This window comes from Hetaerina americana, unplaced genomic scaffold, assembly GCF_022747635.1.
Source record: "Hetaerina americana unplaced genomic scaffold, ioHetAmer1.1.p SCAF_11, whole genome shotgun sequence".
Lineage (NCBI taxonomy): Eukaryota > Metazoa > Arthropoda > Insecta > Odonata > Calopterygidae > Hetaerina > Hetaerina americana.
In genome coordinates, this window is record NW_027286181.1 from 29706814 (window position 1) to 29729796 (window position 22983).

At 37.3% G+C, this 22983-nt stretch overlaps 1 long non-coding RNA gene and 1 other non-coding gene across 3 annotated transcripts in view; one reads left to right on the forward strand and one right to left on the reverse strand.

Annotated features, from left to right (window-relative positions):
- LOC139700839 (uncharacterized) overlaps window positions 1-22983 on the forward strand; it is a 396632-nt gene that overhangs the window by 299586 nt on the left and 74063 nt on the right. For both annotated transcript variants that reach the window (XR_011703894.1, XR_011703895.1), the window contains one exon: window positions 4084-4133. This is a non-coding gene — a long non-coding RNA (uncharacterized lncRNA). The remainder of the gene's footprint in view (window positions 1-4083; window positions 4134-22983) is intronic.
- Window positions 16394-16467, reverse strand: TRNAI-AAU (transfer RNA isoleucine (anticodon AAU)). Its single transcript has one exon. It is a non-coding gene; the product is annotated as a tRNA-Ile (tRNA).

A 22983-nucleotide genomic window follows, 5' to 3' on the forward strand; every position in this document is an offset into this window, starting at 1 on the left:
GACTATAGGAAAAGTTCCTATCTATGCATATTTCCTCCCGTCTTTTTGCCTCATTAATTTTACTGTCCTCGTTAGTCCCACATTATTTATGAAACCACGCGCACATTTGGTATTGGCGCTTCCTTTTTTTGTCTATCCAGTTTTCCTCTTGCAAGTTAGCCTTAATCTTAATGGAAGTGAAACGAAAATTCTGTAGTTACCACCCTACAGCCGTTTTTATTTACGATTTGCCAAGACTTTTTCTTGTGTAATCCTTTCCCTGAAAAATAAAAACAGGAAAAAAGACTACTCGTCTCTATGTTTGAAGCGTAAACTTAAAAACACAAATTTTATATTTCGTAATGCTATCTTGTAATCTTTCAAGATTTTTGAGAGACCAAGTTTCCTAGCCGTATATCATTGGGCAGATAAAGTTTATACTGTGGTTTAAGTAAGCAATGCCACTGCCGTATTAATCAGGGAATGTACGTTTAATATTAAATCTAACCTGGAATGTTTTTTCCGACAAAAATCTCTTGTCCTAAATCGTTGGATTACAAATTTACCCGAAATGTCTTTTCAAAAGCACCATAACTCTTCCTTGGGATTGAGTGTTTTCCTGGAAGTTTTTATCCCTTTTGGTGCGGAAGCGTCTTTTCTTATGACACTTACGTTGATGGAATATTTAATAATATTATACAAGCCTTCATCAATTCTATATATTAATTTCAGTTAGACCGCAATTTTTTCCATATCATTCCCCAAAAAAGGGGAACTTCGTCCCAAATATTAAAAAAAAACTCATTTGACATGGTTAAAAATTTGAGGCTAAAATGCTCGAAATTGTAAAATTTAAGAAGCTGAGTTTCTTTTTGATTCTCAAATTAAAATTTACAGAATAGTTTAGTGTGTCTTTACTCATATTAAATCTGCCTTTTTCTCACTTTTCAATTTCTGTTTTCTGCAAGCGGCTTTCCACGACTCGAAGGCTCCGTGGTAGACTGATTCCGGAATATCCTTAAGGGTACGCTTGCAAGTTTTTTTAACGGCACTTAAGGCCACATTGTGGTGTCCTTTGAGGAAGGATTTCACTTCTAGGAATAGGAAATAGTCTGCTGGTGCCGTTGGCTACGTTGTCCAAAAAGTCGGGGTCTTCTTCAACGCGTTGTAAAAGTTCGCAAGCAAACACTTGACTCTGTTTTTAGTTTTCTGTCAAAATGTTTGGGACTAGTTTCGCGTAAATCTTTCGCATCGCCAAATTTTAAGTGGCCATGGGGTCCACTCCTATTTTAATGTGCCAGTATGAACTGCAATCATACGAATACTTAACCCACGGTCTGAATTCAGCACTTCACCTATACTTCGTTCGTTGCCATCAGCTCTCGACGTCGACGGCCGCCCAGCACGAGGCTCGTGCTCCATGCTCTCCCGGCCATCTTTAAAGAGCTTGCGCCACTTAAAAACTGCAGTTTATAACATGAGTTCATCCTTGAACACTAGGAGAATGATACCCGGCGTCTACGTATCCGATTTCCTCAGTGCAACACGAAATTTGGTGGCGTACCACTGTTCAATTGTTCACTGCATTTTGCGCTTGTACCGAGTCACTCAACGGGGGTCCAAAACTATAAACACGATATAGCTTGAACGAAATCTTGCTAGCGATTGGCGCTTAATGCGTGTTGAAGGTCAAATCTCCACCACCGAACCTGCCTGGTGCGAGCACGCTGCGACAGACAATTACGTCAGGAAAAATTTGTTCCCGATACATTTTATACAAACCTCGAATGATTTATAAAGTAAATAGAGATTATAAGGTTTTAATAAGTTTAAAATTATGATGGAGATAAGGTCAGATAACAGAAAAAATCTCTCGCGCAAAATGGGAAGCTTGTCACTGCAGTGACGATGCTAACAATGTATTATTAGCCCTATCATCTCATGGTAGGAGAAATCACGAAAATAAGATTAGAGAGATAAATTTTACGACCGAACGATTTACGATATCATTTGTCCCACGCACGATAAGGGATCAGAAAAACTGTAAATGATCAATTAGAGGGAAGGTATATTGTTTATTTAATTTTACATTTAATAAATAATAATTTCAACTAAGCAGCCTGATGTTATGTAATTGTTTTATATTATTCTGATTTTATGTTCTTTCTTGTTAATAACATCTCATCTCATATGTATGTGGATAAGTATTTTGCACTTTGATACCGTATTGCATTTAGCTGTAGTTTACATTGCCTCCATTATTTGAAATATTTGATCTTTTAATTCGTAACAAACATTAAAGAATAAGTTATTTTTAATATTGCATGCCTGGTGTGTCGCGTCACCACCTGCCACGCTCCCTAAGGTTGGATCGCAAGTAGCATGTAGAACTAGGTGTAACAAGAGTTCGTTCACAGGATACGTGGGACATTGCCTTTACGGACTACCCTAAGCTTACCATTCTTTGATAGAGTAACTTGAAAATAGCATAGATCGATTGGTGAAGTGCTAATTTCGCCTCCAATCGTAGCCACTATCAAATATAGAATTAATATGTCTCACCAACGTTTGAAAAATTTTATAGTAGCATAATGCAATCAAAAAAATAAAAAAAATATGAGATGAAAAATATTGATTTGACGGGTGATTAATGGAAGGAAAATTAATAGGATGGATTTCAAAATGTGAGCCGAAAACGTTGGGAAGTGCAAATAAAAAGAGAAGTACGTAAAAAAAATGCACTTCAGCTGAAAGAATGCATAGTTAAATGTAGTCCACTCATCTCCAGATTGAAATCAAACGGATCCATATCTAACAAAGCGAATTTATTATTCTATGGACCCTGGTAATAACGATAATTGAAAGATACCGTCGCTTCTCAATAATTTGATCGTATTGAGGCTAGAAAAAAATTTGTATTACCCTAGTGTTTTTTTCTTCCTGTATTTTATTCTCTAGCTACTCAGGAGCCCAACAGTATTCTGATTAACCTCAAATGTTCATCATTAACAAGATTCGTCTGTGTTCACAAACGCTATGGAGTTGCCGCGCTCAATGTTTGATAATTCTACGGAGAATATTTCTTTTCACTTTATTCGCTCATGACTTTGATTGCAGAGTAATATAGTTCGACGCGAACTAGTCTTTGGTATCGGTTTAAATTTTGCTTGGGAACCTCGCCCCACCTTTTTATAGTTATTCAAATGTTTGGGTTTCTTTAACTACCCATTGCATAAGTAAAGTCTTTTGCACCCAGTTAGCAAAGGTAAGTCATTTTAGATCAAATAAGAAATAATATGTTGAAAATATTTAAAAAATCTGCCTTCGGATTGCCATTTTTCTCGTATCGTCAAGAAACTAAGGCTAATATTTACGCCAAAAGCTTTGATTGATCTGAAATATTAAAACAGGGTTCATTTCTGATGTCATACGTTGAAAAGATGAACTTGCATTTCAACAAGTCTAGGATGCTAATGAACGGCCATTAAGGTAGTGCGAAATAACATGTACCCACTATGGCAGTGATTCCATTCAGTGTGATGTACTATATATCGAACATAATAATGACCAAACGTGAACACTTTTCCACTATATATCGATATGTTCACCAGAAACTGAGGCGGTGAATCGAAAACGGTCTGGTAAAAAAAAAATTTCTAGTGAAAACGTGTAAACATTTGGTCATTATCAGTCATGTGTAGTGATGCCTGAGGTCCATCAAAAATCTAAACTGAGACAGTAGATTACTTCTAATTAAAATGTATTACATAATTCAATTCAATAATTTAGGGAATCAAAACCATTCACAATGTACTTAATGAGTATTTTCTTTCTGCTAATGACTTAAAAGGTTTTTGGAGTGCCATCCGAAAACGATCATTATCGATCAAAATAGTGGCTAAAACGAGATGTGACTATTGTAATTACTTATTTCAACACATGATTGAAAGGCTCATCCTTTTCCAATTTCTTGCCCGAATGCACATTGCTGCGGGAAAAAGCTACGTGATTAATTAACGTGATTAAAATATTATTGCAAAATTTTCATTCCACCATTTTTTTATGTGGACGCTTACCAATCAAAACCATTTTTTTTCTTTGCAGTGATTGAGAGGACAGCAGAGCTTCAGTCATCCTCCCTTTGGCCAATCTCGGTGAGTATGGGATACGCTTTAGTGTGGATTTTTTTCCGTGTGAGTGAACCGTTCCTGTGACTGCTTCTCGCCCATGAACTAACTCATTGAATTCGCTCATGTAGCTACGGAAATAGTTATATGTATACTGTTTTTAAATGCTCGTCGCTCTTCACTTCCTTTGTTTTTTTTATTACATCACTAGGACGAAACTGTGATTTATTGTGATCGTCCAGCGAGTGTATAGCCGGCTTCGAAAATAAATCTCATCGACAGTGAATATTTTGCCGGCCCAATATCTCATAATGCCCCGTGAAAACAACCAAAGCTTTTTGAGGAGAGAATTTTTTTTCGACGTGGAATAATTTTCTTCCCCTCTGTCGCAGCGATCGCGTTAATCGTCCGTAAACGATATATGGCGCGATTGAAACCCACTTCTGCGCCTGGTTTTGATGATCAAGCGTCCGAGAGTTTCCAGAATAGCTGCTGCAACACATTTGCTGGCATGCAAATAATGTATGTCAACCAATATCGTACACATTTTTATGGGGTGTTAGTTAATTCTAAATGGAAGTTATGGGCTAATCAACTCGTAAGTGATGGATGGATCTCAGGATATATTACGAGACAATTTCATTGTTGAAACTTTATTCTATCCATTTTAATTAGCAATCATCCTTAATGGCCGCCAAAGTTCCATCTAGTTGATAAATCCTCTGCATGAAACGTCTTACCCTTGCCACTTCATAATGGAAATATTACTGAAATTACAAAAATGATTTTTGAAATTATTTGTTTGTATTAATGGTAATGGACCTTTTAAAACTAAATTCTTTGATAACACTGGATTAATACATGTACGATGACTTTTTAGGAGAAAATATTGGAATGCATATTTGTATTGAGCTATCGCTATGAAATGTCTAGAAATGTTTCTAACTCCATTTCTAACTAAGATAAATTTTATATCATAGTTTATTTCTAAATAGCATACACTCTACATACATACATTCTACTTAGTACTATCTCTAACTATCAGGCAATTGAGATAGATATATGATTGATATTATTGATGAATTAGGTTTATTTTTTACTTTCATCTGCAGCTGAGCTGAATAGCTAGAATATTCCCACAGGTGTATAGCAAAGAACACGTACTTTTCAGGGGTTCATGATGCATTTAGAATAGGCGTTTCTTTAACTAAAATAGAGATTAGCACATGTTTTTTTTGCCTGAAGTATGCCTATAAAATGTAAAAAGAACATCAACGACATTTTTTTCAGCTGAGAAATACAGTAATGGAGTGTACAGTAGGGCAGAAAATGTTATTGGTCAAAATAATTTCGAGATCCGTTCGTTATCTTTGCGTATATATCGACTCACAAGTAATTGAGTTCAATTATTATTTATGTTAGTTCATCCTTCCCAGTGTCTGCGCTCTCATTATGGTGCTGCTTATACGCAAAAGCCTGATCAAATTTAGCTCAGGAAATGGAATGATCATTCTTTAAAATTCAAAATTTTTCTGGATACGTTTTCTTAGCCGTTCTTTCAAATGGTCAGATAACTTCTCGGTTATGTGGGGGTAAAATGTTTCCTTATTCCGTTCCAAAAAACAAGCCCCCCTAAGAATAATCGTTGTTTTTTCAAGTCAAATACACTTCATCACTCCCATCTCTTTCTTCAAAGATAAATGATCATCGTGCTTGCTCGAACGATTGGAAGTTTTGTGTAAGCTATTGAGCAGCCCATAGAAACCTTAAGTTCCAATCCAAGGTTAACTGAATCCAATTTCGTAGGTAAATCTTTTGGTACTTTTTTATAGAGAAGGGTTATGTTTTTCCGACAGATACACACTATCTCAGTGATTCATTATCAGAATTTTGAAGTCCCATAACATAACGTCTACCAATATTTCCCTGGAAGACGGATAGCCATGTTTCCGCGTGGGATAACGGCATTTGTGAAAGGCATCACTCGACAGCATTGCCATTTCGTCGGTCACTTTTTTTAAGTCTATGTCATTGTCAGCAAGTGTTATTTTTTTAGAAAAAATGGGGACAGAGAAGACTTACTCTTCGATCAAATATCCTAAGAGATAGTGAAATGACGTACATGAATGTAATGGAAAAAAGAAATGAAGCAAGGATCTAAAATGTGGTTAAAATTTTGAGAAACTGCAGATAAATTCTATTTCCCCTGTCTTAAATCATTCTTAGTATAATGATGAATGATATCTTGAAAAATAAATATAACTTTCCATAAAATATAACGGGTTCTGATATGACATTTAATGCAACATTTTACCCCCTCCAGGTAGTACAAACGTATTAATTTTTCACGTTTACTTGATAGAGTATGGTTTAGTTTTTTTCCTGTTCGTAGATTAAATTTATATTGTTACGGTATAACATGATCTATTCTAGAATTTCTTCGATAGCCATCGATCACAAATGTTATTCCTCTATGATTTTCGATGAGCTTTCACTTTAACTTTAAACATTACTTCTCTTAATATTTAGATTGAAAGTATCATTTGCAGGCATACAGGGAAATTCTATCTTTGTTTTATGCAAACCAGTATTGATTAATAACCAGCGTTAAATGTGCAAAAATCTAGCAAAATTCGTTATAATTAAATCAGCAGCAACATTAAGTGCGCTATGAAAACACATGAAGTCGCCAACTATTTTACTTTTTGTTAGGAAATGGTTATTTAAATAATGATTAAATTAGGATTATTTTGTCCTATGCACTTCATTATCGTAAGCTCTCATTAGCATTAAAAAAAAGATGAAGATTGCTTTTTCATCATTATTTATTAGATCTAACAACTGTTATGACGCCATATGTAAAGATTGGCTATTCTGTGCAGTACAGTTGTTGTTCGTGGAATACAAAAGTCCTTTCATTAATTTACATTCCTAAAAAGACAACTAACGATGACATACAGCTAAATAATATGCGATTAAAATCCCACTCTTTGGCTTTATGTATCTAGTTGATTTTACAATTGTTTTAATTGACGTTATTGATCATGATTAATTTTAATATACAACCATTTTTGCTTTCCATTACTCTCCACAAATAATGTTCTTAGGTAAATCATTCCACTCCATCTTTTTATTTTAGTAAATCATTCTCAGTATATTTCCTTTATTTCCTATCTCATTCATTTAAAATCTCTCACCATTAATACCTACCATCATTTGATTATAAATTTCATTAGTGCGACATAATCAGATATCTTTTTTACCTACTTTTAAGTTTCTTGGGCCAAGTTAGAAACATGATATTTTCGCGGATTCTTAGAGAATAATATTTAAACCTTCCTAATTTCCGTTTTCTCTAGGATTTTAATTTCAAAGTTGGAACAATCTAGAGTTCTTTTTTTGTATGCTTTCAACATGGTGGCCTAGTTGGTACAAATCTACTGGCTCCTTGTTCAAATCCCTTCTCTTGATACCCCATGCTAATTTTGATAATCTGTGAGATATTCACCTATCTGTTGAGTCATTGGTGATACAGACGGAAATAAGTAGCTCTCATTCAACCGCAGTGTAAATTCTAAGCGCAGCATACATTTTCAGGAGCTAGCCTATATTTCTCGAATTGATCTTCTAGTTAATTATTCATATATTCTTAAAATACGCTCCGCCAGCCGCCGTCTGACGTGATACGGTAGGTGTTCGAGTGCCACCCGTACACACAGAAATATTGGTTCATGCATGCATTTGAATATGTTTACCCATACTCATACAAACACCCGTACAGACACATTTGTGTAAACATTATGTGACAACCATTGTGTTTGACTAAATTTTGATATATTAAAGCCGTTTCAAAGGATCCCTATTGTAGCATTCAAATCATGATATTTAAAATCGTATCTTTTAAAAGGGGAGAATCGAATTAGATTAGTGAATTAAATTCGATTTTCATTTCTGTAAGTAACTATCACGATATTTATTTTCATTGCGATTCTTGTAACCAACTATCAACCACAGATGAGCAGGATCGTTTCTGGACACGATCGATTCTTACAATGAAATCAAATTATGTATTTAGAAATACAACGTTTTTTCTTTATTTCGATAGAAAAGTCCGATTCTTTGTCAGACATCTCTCTTTTTCGTCTTCGGGATTTTAACTGTTTGGCAAATAAACAGTGTTCCAAATACGACTGCCTATAGAACGCCACGTCGTAACTATGAATGAAATCTAAAGATACGACTACTAAATGTTTATTTCATTTAAATTGTAAGTATTTTCGTCGACGAAGTCAAAAAAAGGGGGTTTGCGTCAAAATCGAAAGTAAAGAAGAAAGTTGATGGCGCAAAAGGATTCCTCCGAGTCTTGGAATCGAGTTTGCATCCAATATTTAGCATCCTAATTTCCGGAACTGAAATAAGCATCGTGTAAACAGATCGAATCAAATATTTCGGTTGCATTGCTACCATTTTGTAACAGTATGTTTCGTGCAAGGGAAGAACGACTGTCCGTGATGATGTCCATCTCAATTATTTTAACTCGGCTGTCGATTCTACTAATATAATTCATTGCCATAATGATCTCCTCAGTGTCACAAGAAAAATCAGGTGTCTTTCATATTTATAGTCTTTCCTTCTCTCATTGTGAAACGAAAGTTTCCCAACCTAACTTGTCCGTCTCCCTTACTCTCTTTTCGTAGCACCTTTTTATAAATCTGGCGGTACTTTTTTTCCCAAACTTTTCAGATTTCCAATTTAGCCTTTTTCCCAATAGATCCTTTATTGAGGATCGCCATTATTGTAATTAGGTAGGATTTGTCATCTATTTTCATCGGTGAATGAGGTATTAGGCATGGAATATTTTTAATTTTGCCAACACTAGACAACCTATTTAATGCTTGTTGAAATATAGGTCGGATAAAAAAGTGAGTTAAGCGGGATATTTAGTTAAATTCCGATACTGTAAATATTTGAAACAGCAACATATTAGACTCGCATTTTAGCCATGGGCGTGATTCAGGGATTAAAATCTGCATGCCTAAGTCCGATGTGCAACCAACTTTGTCGCTGTACATCATAACTTTGGTGAATGAATTAGCAAGTCCATCATAATAATTTTTATTCTTGGCTGCTCATCTATATCTGCATGGTACACTTAAAGCCTTCGATAAAATGTAACAATTTCAGAGTGTAAAAATCATTCGCCTTGGCTGGGATTCGAACCCAGATCCCTCAATATCCGATGGAGTGCTTTAGCCACTTAAGCTACCGAGACGTCCTCTTAAACTCTGAAATTTTGGGGCTTTTAAAGGAACAAGATGTTGTGACGAAATACCGTACATACAATGTCACCGGCATTCGTGTTCTTGCGTGACGCGCCACTGTCCACGAGGTTAAAGCCAACTTTTAAACACTTATGGTGTTTATACTTTGACAAATTCCAAAGAAACTGCGGGAGATGCCGCAACAGTAACTTTTAACGGAGTCATCCGCTAATATGCATTTAAATGCAACAATTTCAGAGTGTAAAAATCATTCGCCCGGTGACATGGTATGCACGGTATTTCGTCACAACATCTTGTTCCTTTAAAAACCCCAAAATTTCAGAGTTCAAGAGGACGCCTCGATATAAGTGGCTAAAGCACTCGACCGGATATTGAGGGATCTGGGTTCGAATCCCAGTCAAGGCGAATGATTTTTACACTCTGAAATTGTTGCATTGAAATGCACATTAGCAGATGACTCCGTTAAAAGTTACTGTTGCGGCATCTCCCGCAGTTTCTTTGTAATTTGCCACCGATAAAGTTTACGCCAGGGTATATTTCCACACTATGCATACAATATCAAAATCGCGTGCTTCTTAAATTTTATTTATCAACGAAGGAAATTTTATTTGTTAAGCAAAGGAAAACTTTAACATGACATAATAGCACGTACTGCCGTAATTTAAATGTTAAATATGCCGCTACTCATTCCAGACATGCTGATAGGAAAAAGAGTAATAAAATAAGTTTAAGATAGAGTAGAGAAGAGTACATGGTTTTTCCATGGGAAACATTTCAGGATTACGATAATTTGAATAACTTGGCGCAAAGTAATTTTCATGCTTCATAGCAAATGTTAAATATATCCACGAAGTGACATCTGACATAATTTCTTTTTTCTTGATCACTGGGAAAGGAAAAGTTACTATTTAACCCTTCAATATATTTACCAAGTGAGTTTAATTTAGCGTTTTATACGCCTGACGCAACTTCTTGGGAAACTCGACCTCTACTATCCAAAGTGGGTGTCGTTGGTAAGATGAAGTATGTCGTTGGAAAAAAGTATGCTCTCGATAAACCACACTTTTCAAGCAGTCTATTCTTCTGCGACGTTTGCATTCGAGTATCGCGCTGCCGTAAGTAGGGAAGGGTACGGCCATTGCGAGGACATCCCTCCCCTGCCCCGGACGTGATTAGCGCGTGCAAGGTAAAGGGACTTGCGAGGGATTGCGCCCTTATTCGCGGATGAGAGAAAGCAGCAGGGTCTCCCCGGCAGGAACTAATGAGGCTCTTGGCACTGCCAACTGCTAACTTTCGGGAAATAGTGAGGTTGGTCTTAAAAGCATTCCCGCGAGAGAGTGTATGGGAGATTGAGGGGACACGAGGTGGGATTCCTCAAAGGAGGACAAGATTCCACGATCCCGGAGTTAGCTTCATTTTTATTTTTTTAGACGAGGAGCAAGCTGCATCCGCGTTGGAGGCATGTTTCTATGACTGCGGTTCCACTCGTAACTTAGCGTTGGAACTTGTCTCCGCGAGGAGTGGAACAGTAATAACTTTTAAACGAATGTGAAAAGTGTTTCAGGGGGGGGGGGAATCAGCGCATTGCGGAGCGATGCATTAAGGGAAACGGTCGTAATATTGACAAAGCCAGCGAGTTAATCTCAACCGGAAGAATTGGAAAGCAATACGTTAACCTAGTAAAATTAAATAAAGACACTAAATGTGGGCAAGAAAAAAATATCGACCTCTCATAAATATGAAAACCCTATCAATGAAACTTTAAGGCAAGCAAAGTAGGGGTAGGAACAAAATAGGTATGTTGTATGCTGACCGGAATGGAGGGATAAGAGAAGCATGCGGAATTGAAGAGGGGTTTAATTTAGCGTCGTATGAAAGATTCTGTTTTGTTAAGAGAGGCAGGGAAGTTTATCATTTTTCAGTCTGTGAAATTAGGTTAGTTTCTATATCCAACAAATAACTGACTGATAAACACGTACGCTCGTATGTGAGAGGCCATTCTATCAATTTTAAAGATAAAATGATATATTTTTGCATTTTACAATTTTCACAATTTTATATTTGAAAATGGCAGAATCCTAATTTCTGACTTTACGTTTCTAAAGTGCTTAAGTTATTGAGGGAATATAACTACTCTCTCACCATGACACTTTCAATCTGTGAATATCACAAGTAGTGAGGTGAGCAAGCAATCAAACAAGCGAGCTCTCATGGAGCAGCCAAACTTTTTGGGAATATTAAATTTATTCGGCCTTTCTTTGTAGAGTCACAATGAGGAACGAAAATCATTATTTGTTACTTTACCATCCTCCGGCCGTGGTCTTTGAACGAGGTCCTCTCGGTATTACGCGAAAATAATCTTAAGGACATCCCTTAATTAGCTAAAAAAGAAAATTAGGGTTAAAATAAAATGATGTTGTTGCGCCTACGAGCTATGATAATAGGGGAAAAAAGGTCAAAGGTTTTTCTTGGTGGAAGGAAGAATAGTGTTGGAGAGATTTTCAGGGGATTACGAAGGATGCTGAATCTATATCTACATAAAGACCCGGCAATCCACTAAAAATGTGTGCGGAAGGGGCTTCAATTACCAAGTGGGATGGGATGGATAAGGCATTAGGGAGAGGAAGGGTGGTTACAGGGTTAAGGAAAGGAAAAACATTTATTGATAAACCCAAGAAGAGACGGAGAACCTTTCTCCCAATAGCCGTTAATGTCACCAAGACTGCAAGTTCTTTTGCATACGAAAAACGAGTAAATAAAATTGAACTACATTCACTTTTACGATCGACCTCCACCAAACTGAGGCAGGTAATGCAGAACTTGAAAGTAGGATAGTGAAAAAAATATAGCGGTGAGCAGTCGCTTTGGAGTTACTTAACTTCTAATTAGTTATATCTCTCACGAAGGAGATAATAGTATGACGAGCTGTAAAAACAAATGGAATAGGACTTATTACGTTGAGAAAGGCTTTATAATCACCTGAAGACACTTTCAATTACTTGTAAAGCATTTAAGGAATTTAGGGAAAGTTCCAAAATCATAATGGATTCGATTAAGTAAAAATTAATAAGCAGAGGAGTTCCACGAGGATACTCCATTCACGTGATTACTTAAACATGGTGCAATGTTGGAGGTAGTTAAACCATCCAGAGGTTTGAATGATAAGTATTGGTGACGATTTATTTCTGGCGTGTGCGTTAAGTACTGAATTCAGACCATCTGTTAAGAGTACGCATGATCGCAGATCTTATTGGCATTGGTAAGATGACAGTGCACACCGTTATAACTGAAAATTTGGCGGTACCAAAGATCTGAGCTAAACTCGTCCCGAAGGGCTTTACGGTCGACCAAGAACAGAGTCGATTGTCTGCTTACGAAGACTTTCTGCAACGCCATCGGAACGATTTCCCAACCTCCTTTAAGTCCCGATTTGGCACCAGTAGACTCTTTCCTATGCCCAAAAGTTAAATTCTCACTCAAAGGACACCACCGTGGGACCCTAAGTGCCGTCAAAGAAGCTAGCACGCGTACACTTACGGACCAGAATTCGCTTACCAGGAAGCCTTCGAGTCCTGGAAAAGTCGCTTGCAAAAGTGTGCCGAAGCTTAAGGGATATACTTCGAAGAACTTTGAGGGTTAGTAGCAATATTTAAAATACGTTTACCTCGTAAATCAATTTTTTCAATACCGTTCTTGATACTTTTTATGCAAACTACGCATGTTTTAGTTTTACGCATTCAATTAACGAGCATAGAATAAAGGATTCATGCCATGAATTACACATAAGTAAGAAAAGTATTTGATATCTTTATCTCTATTGTACTCTGAAAAAGTTTCTTGTGCATTTTTATATAGAAAATCTATCCGTGCTTAGGATTGACGATCTAATACAGAGGATGCTATGATAAAATGCTTAAATTGTTTCAATTTAAAAAACCAGTGCACCGTAGGGATGAGTGTAGAAGAGCTGTTGTAGGCTCAGGTGGAAGAGCAAAGGAGCTCGGAGAAACCTCGGGAATCAAACGGAAGGAAGCTATTATTCCTCCATTTCCATTCCCCGATTATTCATCAGCGTTTCGCTCCCATACTTTTTGTCCCTCGTCGTTTTACAACCTTTCTTCTCTCCACCACTTCCTCGCAACTTTCACGACAACCTTTCACCTTCCTTTTCCTCCTCTTCCACCATGTCCCAAACCGGCCATTTCTTCCAAAAACGGGCTCAAAAGCCCCCATCATGCCCCCAACATCCTTCTTTCTCTCTCTCTCGCCACTCCTCCAGCCATATACCCGATGGAATGGCCTCTTAACCAATGTTTGCCTTTCCCTGCCATCTTAAGGGTTCTTTTGCCCCTTTCTTTGCGGTTTATTCCTTATCTCCTCCTCCACCATGACTATCGCCTCCTCGTTTCTCTTAACTGCAAGTTACACCAGGTGCCTATGCCCCAAGCCAGGGTCTAACCCTTGAAGAATTTGCACTCTTCCAAAGCCACAACCACCATCTGTGGAACAGGCTTAATAGAGGGTAATTTATGCGTCTGTGTAGTGGAGCATCCGGCGATAATACCTGCGGTGCGTTTATGAAACCGGGGCCGCCATTCACGGAGATAGAAATTGATGCCCTATTTCTCGATGGGCATGATTTCATCACATGCGTATAAATCCAGCGTCAACAATGGCGCATAGATGTCGTTGCCTTCCCCTTCAAAGTCACGAATGTTTCTGTATTTTATCACTATTGCTGAGCGTAACGCGATTTTCTTCAGTAACGCAGATTTTCAATTACCGTCCTTTTTCCTCTACTGACTGATATTTTTGATACTGACTCATGCGGTAACGGCAGGAATCGCGATTTCTTCGGTTCCATGGAGCGAATTTTCAAGGTTATTGGATTTTTCTTTTCACTATAGGTCCATTACGATAACGTCAACATGCACGTGCTGTGAAGATACGTCAACGCCCCTAGCTTTCCCATGGTTGCATCGTATAGTTAAAACTTTCCTTTATCAAATTGAATGGATAAAATGAATAAAAAACTTTGCAGAGCTTTAATTTCATTTTTCATAGCGTTTCAAAACACTTCATTGCCAACGGATTGGCCTCAGGTCCAAGCATCAGCCAGGGAACAGTCACATGTTTACTTAAACTTTATATTTAGTTAAAGTTATTTTAAGTTATATGCGTAGTGAGACTTACGATTTCCCAAAGGAATTCATGAAATCATAACTGTTATAAAAATACGGCAGCAACTAATCAACAAAACAATATATCAACAAAGTGGTTGAAGGTTGATTATTTAGACAGTTTCTAAACACAAACGCTTCAAGCGTGTTAAAATAATAACCAATTGGAAGCGCGCTATTTAAAAAATTCTATAACTATTCGAGTGTGCAGGCCTCGTAAGCGTAAGCGCCCTAAGGTATGTGCATATTCAGGTACACTACCCGCACCCCTTCTAATTCAATCCCATTTACATCCCCACCATACCTTGCAAGCCGCCACATGGTTGTGTGGCGGGGGTGGAACGGTACCCGTCATACACGCATAACTAATAATTCATGAATGTATTTGAGTATTAACCAGCTCATGCGCAGAAACACTCGTAAACATACGTTGATACATACATGTATACATCATGCAATAGTTAACTAATCGTAAAACATAAATATTTTTCTTCAAACAATAACGTAAAAATACTTAAGTTTGATACTGTATTGTCCGAGGGAAGAAGGAATATTTAATGTGTCTTCAACGGTGTCCATCTCTATTTTTATCTTTGTGGTTAAATCTGCCAATATAATTTGATACCTTAATCATTGCGTTAGAGCCGCTAGACTTAAGTGTCATCTGCTTTACTAAATGTCTTAGTCTTACCCGACCATTTCGTGATGATTGAAAGGGCTTCTAATTCCTCCAGCATATCCGTCGCATGCAAAATTTCTCACCGTAGCAATTTTTGAAAACATCTGGTGCATTTTCTCTAAATTTTTTCGAATTTGTAAATAAAATGTTCTCCCATGTATCCCAAATCCTTGGTGCATACTCCAAATAGGGCCCATTTAAAATCACGGAAATCTTTCGTCCTTTCACAACTCGTCTATTAAAAATTATCATCTTACAATTATTCATCTAATAGGCACACTAAATGAAAGCTTTGATGTCAACTTGGCACCCATGTATTTTGCTTTTCCGGAATGCTTAGTGCGAATGCATCAATTTATATTTGACTGATATTTTATCTTTTCTTTTATGCCAAAAATTTCAGTGTTGTAGATTGTATTATAATTAATATTAACCTCCAATTCTTATACCACACTGGTAACTGTTCTCGATCGTCAGGGTAGTCCATGGTACTCTATATCCACCGTGGTCCTTTTTTATCTGCAAGTCACTGTGCCAGTTGCAGTTAATATAATATTGCTAAAAGTGTGGGTCCTTATGTCGTTTAGGTGTAATTAAATTTATCCTCTAATAAACTTTCCTACAGCTCGTCTAATGTAATCTAGCTTCTTTAAGGCTGATTTTTAAAGTCTTCTGGTGTAAGTACTCCATTAAAGGACGTCTTGTAGGGAGTGTTAGGTCACCAGTAATACTACAACTAGTCCAAGACTACTCTACATCTATACAAATATCCCACGATCAACGTGTTTAGGTACCAGGTGGAAAGGGTGATATTTATATCTTTTAATGGGTGATTTGATATCTTTTAAAGAGATAGGAAAAGGCAAAAAGCATCCATTTCAAGTCCTTAAGAAGATCTAAGTTTTAGTGAGCAAATGTATACATGTTAGCGGAATACTTTAAATTAGTTTATTTTGTATTATCTTAAAGACTTTAAACAAGTCTCAAATTGTCCCCAATACGGAAACTCTCGGGTGTATTAAATAGGAGAGAATGAACACCAAACTATTAATTGATAGAATGTCAGCATTTTTAGTCGGGTCATTCAGAATTTGAAATAAGAAGGGGAAAAATGTATTAATCCACTGGCATGCAATTAAAAAAATTTGGCCCATGGGGGGATCGAACCCACGACCTTCGCGTTATTAGCACGACGCTCTAACCAACTGAGCTAATGGGCCAGATGAGGGAAAATAATTTCAGCATCAGTCATAAATACAATGTATGCCCTAAAAATAAATAAATCTGTAGAAAAAATATCAGTAAAGTATCAGTTGTTAAAATTCTTTATTAAAGCAACCTTATGTATCGATGCATCAATGTCAGTGCCTCCGCCAGTTGTGGTCGCTTCCTGAAAGGCATCAAGGGGATCCTCGTTAAGGCACCTGGTCAAGGCCTCTTTGGCGTAATACAGTGGTCCAAAATGGAACTCAAAGGGGTTATACTTGGGTCGTACTCAAAGACCCATGTCTTTCCACCAGTTCTACCAGTGACCTACTCTAAAAATTTCGGTCATTTTAACCGTGGTCCAAGGCAAGATTGTCACACAAGCAGCCTTCTGAGCGCAACTTCAGACAGCAACTTAGGACATATCTTGGCACACCTTTCTCATGGCTATATCTTCAGTAAGAATTAAATGATCTGTATTTTTCTGAATATTGCACTCTTTTCTAACAGAACTGCTCCTGACTCTTGGAGGTCAATCAGAATTGAGCACGTCTCACATTTTGCAAATTTTCATTACACTGTGTTGTTCATAGATGCCTAGGGCATTCCTCATCGTCAACCGCCTCTCTACTCTCCATGGACATCTTGTGCCAGCGGAAAATCATTCCTCGGAACATTTCTGTATCTCCCGAAGCCGATTTTTCGAGCCTGACGCAAAATTTTATCGCGTGTCGTTGCTTCATCGTGAATTCGTGACGCGACTTTCGCACAGGGGTCCGGTTTTGTAGTGATCAGCACACTGTAACGGCCCACAGGCAACTGATACGGGTTGCATTACTTTCCTAAGACCTACCACCACCTATCCAAACACGAATTGCCCCACTTAAGTGGTCCACGTCGGCGGAAAAAAATTAATCTACATTTTTCTGGACAAACCTTACGCACATATGCAGCCTTGAAAATACCGATGGATTAAGCGAAGCATCGGTCAGGTCTACTTCACATTCTTCAGAAACGTCAGGCACTCCTCATTTCAACGGAGAAAAATACCATCTACGCTTGACTCTTAGCATCTCGGGAAGTAATCTTAAAAAAATATTGCTGTTAAATGTGCCTAAGACAATGCACATTATAGGGAATATATTTTATTTTTCCACGTGTGTTAGGATAAAATGTTTACTATAAGGGCAATCCCAACTCATCCACAATGTAACCACCGCGTTCCCGTCTCTCTCTGGGAACAAAAAACCAGCATTCTCTTCTAAAATCACATTTTTCCTTAATTTTTTATATTTTAGCAATCCAAGTAGAAAAAAATATCATATTTATGATTGGGGTTCTCCAATGTTCCCTAGAATCTACCGATGAGTGTTTTGAGAAAATCTTTCTTGCCATGTGAAATAGTAAGCCTCCACTATTGGGAAAATTCTTTGAAAATTAAATTGATGGAATACCATATTATCTTTTCTTTTCTCATGGTCCATATCGTGTAGAAATAAAGTCATGCAAGGATAACCCTAAAATATCTCACAGCTGAATGGAATTCTGTGACAAGACAAAATGATTCTCCTGTGTATTTCAATCTATTCATGGGAGGCTTAAAAAGAAAGGAAAAATCGTATTTGAAGCCCATTTCCGCATGATCAAAACAAGGAGGAAGTTTTATTTTCATCATGACATCATGGCATCATGAATGATCAAAATAAAACTTCCTCATTAACACGTTTTTGGATACATTTATTTATAATTGAAGAATAATTGCAGATTCACTGCAATATTCAGTTAAAATTTATTGAGACATTACATAGATTTAAATGTGATTTCGGTCCTATGTTAAAGAAGCCACGTGCAACATTCCGAAATAATTTTATTTTTAGGGAACAGAATTTCTATTCTATTTTGTTTCCTTCTACGAATCAGCGCTATTGGACAGTGTACCGTTTATAACTTAGGCAATGTAGTGCAAAGTTAACTATTTGCAAACCTCTAATTTAATGATTTTTTCTTCTATGCTCTACGAGAATTTCATTGCATCCTCTTTCTATAATTTATATACATTTTACACCTTTCACGTAAATCTTAAATTCTTAATTTAATATTTAGTTGTAGTGTTTTGATGTGAAATGCAGTGAGATAACCTCTTCTCTCTCTTTGTCTATCATAGATATCCTAATTCTCCATATGCAGCTCTTTCTCCGGGTGTTTGATTCATTTAGATTTTGAATTGAATGAGATGAGCCCCAACTTGTCCCAGTCGTCAAGCATTCGCTTTCTCATTCTAAACACATGTACATTAAAATATCTCGCTCCCTGTATCACCGGTATTCTCTCTTTTCCTTCGTAGTTAATATTATTTCTATTCCCACCTGATGTGCTAGAAATTGTTTTAGGTCTATCAAGTTTGTTTATACTTTTACATGGCCTTCTTACTAACTGAAAGAATTTGGCAATCCTTGATGATTTTTTTATAGTGTTGCAGAAAAACTTTGCTATAATTCAAAATTTTTAATGAATGGCACGTGTACCTTAATTCTTCACGTACTATGCACGCCTGGTGTGAATGCACCCCCTGCCACACACCACTGATGAGGCTCATTTTATATGATGCATATGTAGACGATGGCAAATGCGAGGGCTATGTCTTTGTCGATTCCCCAAGAGACGCCCATCCTGGTTCCTGGGTCCCGTAGTTACTATGATATATCTTAATTAGTTATCCGCACCATATTTTACTATGAAAATATATTTGAGATAATATTCATTGCCTTCCTTACCCCTCATTTAACTGGAGAAAAGCATTTGGAACCATGTTGGATTAACTTCACGATTACTAAGAATCCTGAATGCCATACTAATAGGCGAGTAGAAGGGTTTGATTCCACACTAAACATTCCCCTTCAAAATTAAGAGACCCTTGGGTTTTATTAAAAAGCAGAAATTTTAAATTAATAACTATTATTTGCTATCGTATTTCTCATGCATTGACACTGCCATTTTAGATGAGTTGTTCTCTAAATGTACTTTATGGCCTTGTACGCAATGCTTTTATTAAATATTCGAAATAAACTTCCAGTCTTCCGCATGAAGCACTCTTTTTCCTGAAAATGCGTTGCCATCGAAATGTTCATAGCTGCTAGCTTAGCGAGTAAAAGTAAATTCATTATCTTGTCTGAATCGAGAAAAAAAATTTTTTTTTAAACGAAGCTAATATCTTCCATCCATTTATGACGCGTTCTTTTTTGTTGCGGCTGTAAAATTCAAGCCTTTAGTGAGAAAATATATTTATGGTCCAACCTAAATCAATCAATGTATTTTATTGCTTTCCCTTTATTTGTCCAGCATCAATATTCAAAGTCCGAGTTTCTAAAAATCTAGCAAACTTTGTAGCTAACATTTGAAAAGTTCGGGTTAAAAAAAAACATGGTCGTAACTCCATGAGAAAAAATTACTTTCAGCACACACGTAATGAACGGTAACTGCGACGAGTAGCTAAAACCCTAATTCCACTCTTGGGGAAACTCTGGTATTCAAAAGACTCTTAACCAATGAATAGTATGTCAAGTACAGGAACGCTAACTAACCAGCTCTCCCTCCGAGGTATAAACACCTGTCTGACCCAAAATTCACGACTAGAGGACCATGAAATATTTTTTCTACCAAAAGGGACCCACTCCAAACGCGCCGAGGTGTACCCTAGCGTGTTGAAAAGATTTTTCTTTTGTCCTCGCGAAATAGTGCCCCGCTGCGAGACAATCACTCGAGCGTTCGAGACGACGAATGGGAGAAAGGGATAAACAAGGGACCCCTCGGACACTTAAAATTCATGAGAAGTGGCCATATCGATTTTTGGCTTTCATTTTCATCGCGCGACGATTTATTCTGAAAAAAAATTGGAGAGAACTCTCTTAAGGGAAACTCCACAAACTTTGGAAAGGTGTTGAGATATTTTTCGGAAAACATTCAACTTCATTAATCTTTTAATTTTTACGACCACCGACTCTGGATTCAATTTGAAAGGTGATTCTCTGGAACTAATTGGTGGAAAATGGGTTTAAGGAAACATTTTTTGACCTTAAAATCTAATCTATGAGAGAAATCTGGGTCGGATATCAAGGATCATTGCATAATAAAGGGAATTGTGTGAAAATTATCCAGTGTAACTGATACGTATGTAATTGACTTGCAGATTTCTAAGGTCTTAAGTAGTCTTTCGGAATTTTATAGGTAGAGTAAATGAGCTTATCAAAGTTGCTCAAGAATTACATTCTTTCAAATTATTCTCCCTCCCCTTCAAGATGATAATTTTTCCATGGCTTGCTTTTCGGAGACATTTCATGAATCATTTTGCCATTATCTGAGTGATGAGTATCATATTCCATAAACACACAATTTATTATGTGTCCACTTAGTTCTGCTTGTTTAATTGAACATGATTACCAGACTGTCTTGCATTTACGAGTATATCGGCGAAATAATTTGAAAACCACCGAAATATTGGGAGGGTGAGTTGTAAGGTAACAGGTTTTGTGCTTACACAATGGTACATAATGTGTCTCTTTATTTGTTTACGCATTTACATATTCTCACACACACACACACACACACACACACACACACACACACACACACACACACACACACACACACACACACACACACACACACACACACACACACACACACACACACACACACACACACACACACACACACACACACACACACACACACACACACACACACACACACACACACACACACACACACACACACACACACACACACACACACACACACACACACACACACACACACACACACACACACACACACACACACACACACACACACACACACACACACACACACACACACACACACACACACACACACACACACACACACACACACACACACACACACACACACACACACACACACACACACACACACACACACACACACACACACACACACACACACACACACACACACACACACACACACACACACACACACACACACACACACACACACACACACACACACACACACACACACACACACACACACACACACACACACACACACACACACACACACACACACACACACACACACACACACACACACACACACACACACACACACACACACACACACACACACACACACACACACACACACACACACACACACACACACACACACACACACACACACACACACACACACACACACACACACACACACACACACACACACACACACACACACACACACACACACACACACACACACACACACACACACACACACACACACACACACACACACACACACACACACACACACACACACACACACACACACACACACACACACACACACACACACACACACACACACACACACACACACACACACACACACACACACACACACACACACACACACACACACACACACACACACACACACACACACACACACACACACACACACACACACACATATATATATATATATATATATATATATATGGTTGTGTGTTTACACATGTGTGTACATACATGATATAATAATGGTTATGTTCGAATAGAAAATTTAACCATTTGATTTATATTTTATGAGTGATAAAACCTAATTTTTTAATGATTACTTTTCGTGTGTGGAAAGAGCGAGTACAATTATCTAACTTACTGTCTCCTCGGGGTGTTTTTTCCGGATGAGATTGAAGATATATGGTTCCGTTCTTGAGAAATTAATCTTTTTGTTCTCCACTTTTAGGAGAGAAAATGGGACTTATGATAGAATGCTGATTTCTGTCATGACATCTGGAAATGCTATTGAGATATTTTCCCTTGCGCTTTCGATTCACATATTATTTAAATCATCTTCCCAACGTTATGCGTAATTTGAAAGCCAATGAAATGAAAATATGGAAACATTTTATTCAAAATAGTTCATGCTCCACTTATTACGGTCTGTGAATAGAAAGAAAATTCCTTTAGCTGTCAATAAACGCCTTCTCATTGGAATCCATTAATATTTACTCATCAATATTACTAATGACTTACTGTTATAGACACGCCTTGCATTTTGGCGCAGGAAATACTTTTATAATTTGCCAAGCATAATTTACTAAGAAATTTAATACTAATAAAAATATTTTTAGGCAGTTGCATAAAAGGAAATGAGCCTTGTTCAATCAAATTTTGCATTTGGATTTGATTCGAGCATTTTTCAAGACAAACACTGGGTGAATAAAATGCTCACGAGGAATCTTTTTCATCTGAACGTACACTGCATTATTCCCACCCCGTACTGACCTATCCTAGAAGCAGGCCATTGCGGTGTTGGTAATTATGTGGTCTTGGACGTTACGAAGTCGGTCTATGAATTGGATATATTAGGGTACTCCTCAAGGCTGGTTTATAAAATATGAAAATGTAGACGATACGATAGAATTTCTGTCGAAAATCACTTGGTACCTAACATAGATTTCCACTAAAAAATATATTTCCTTA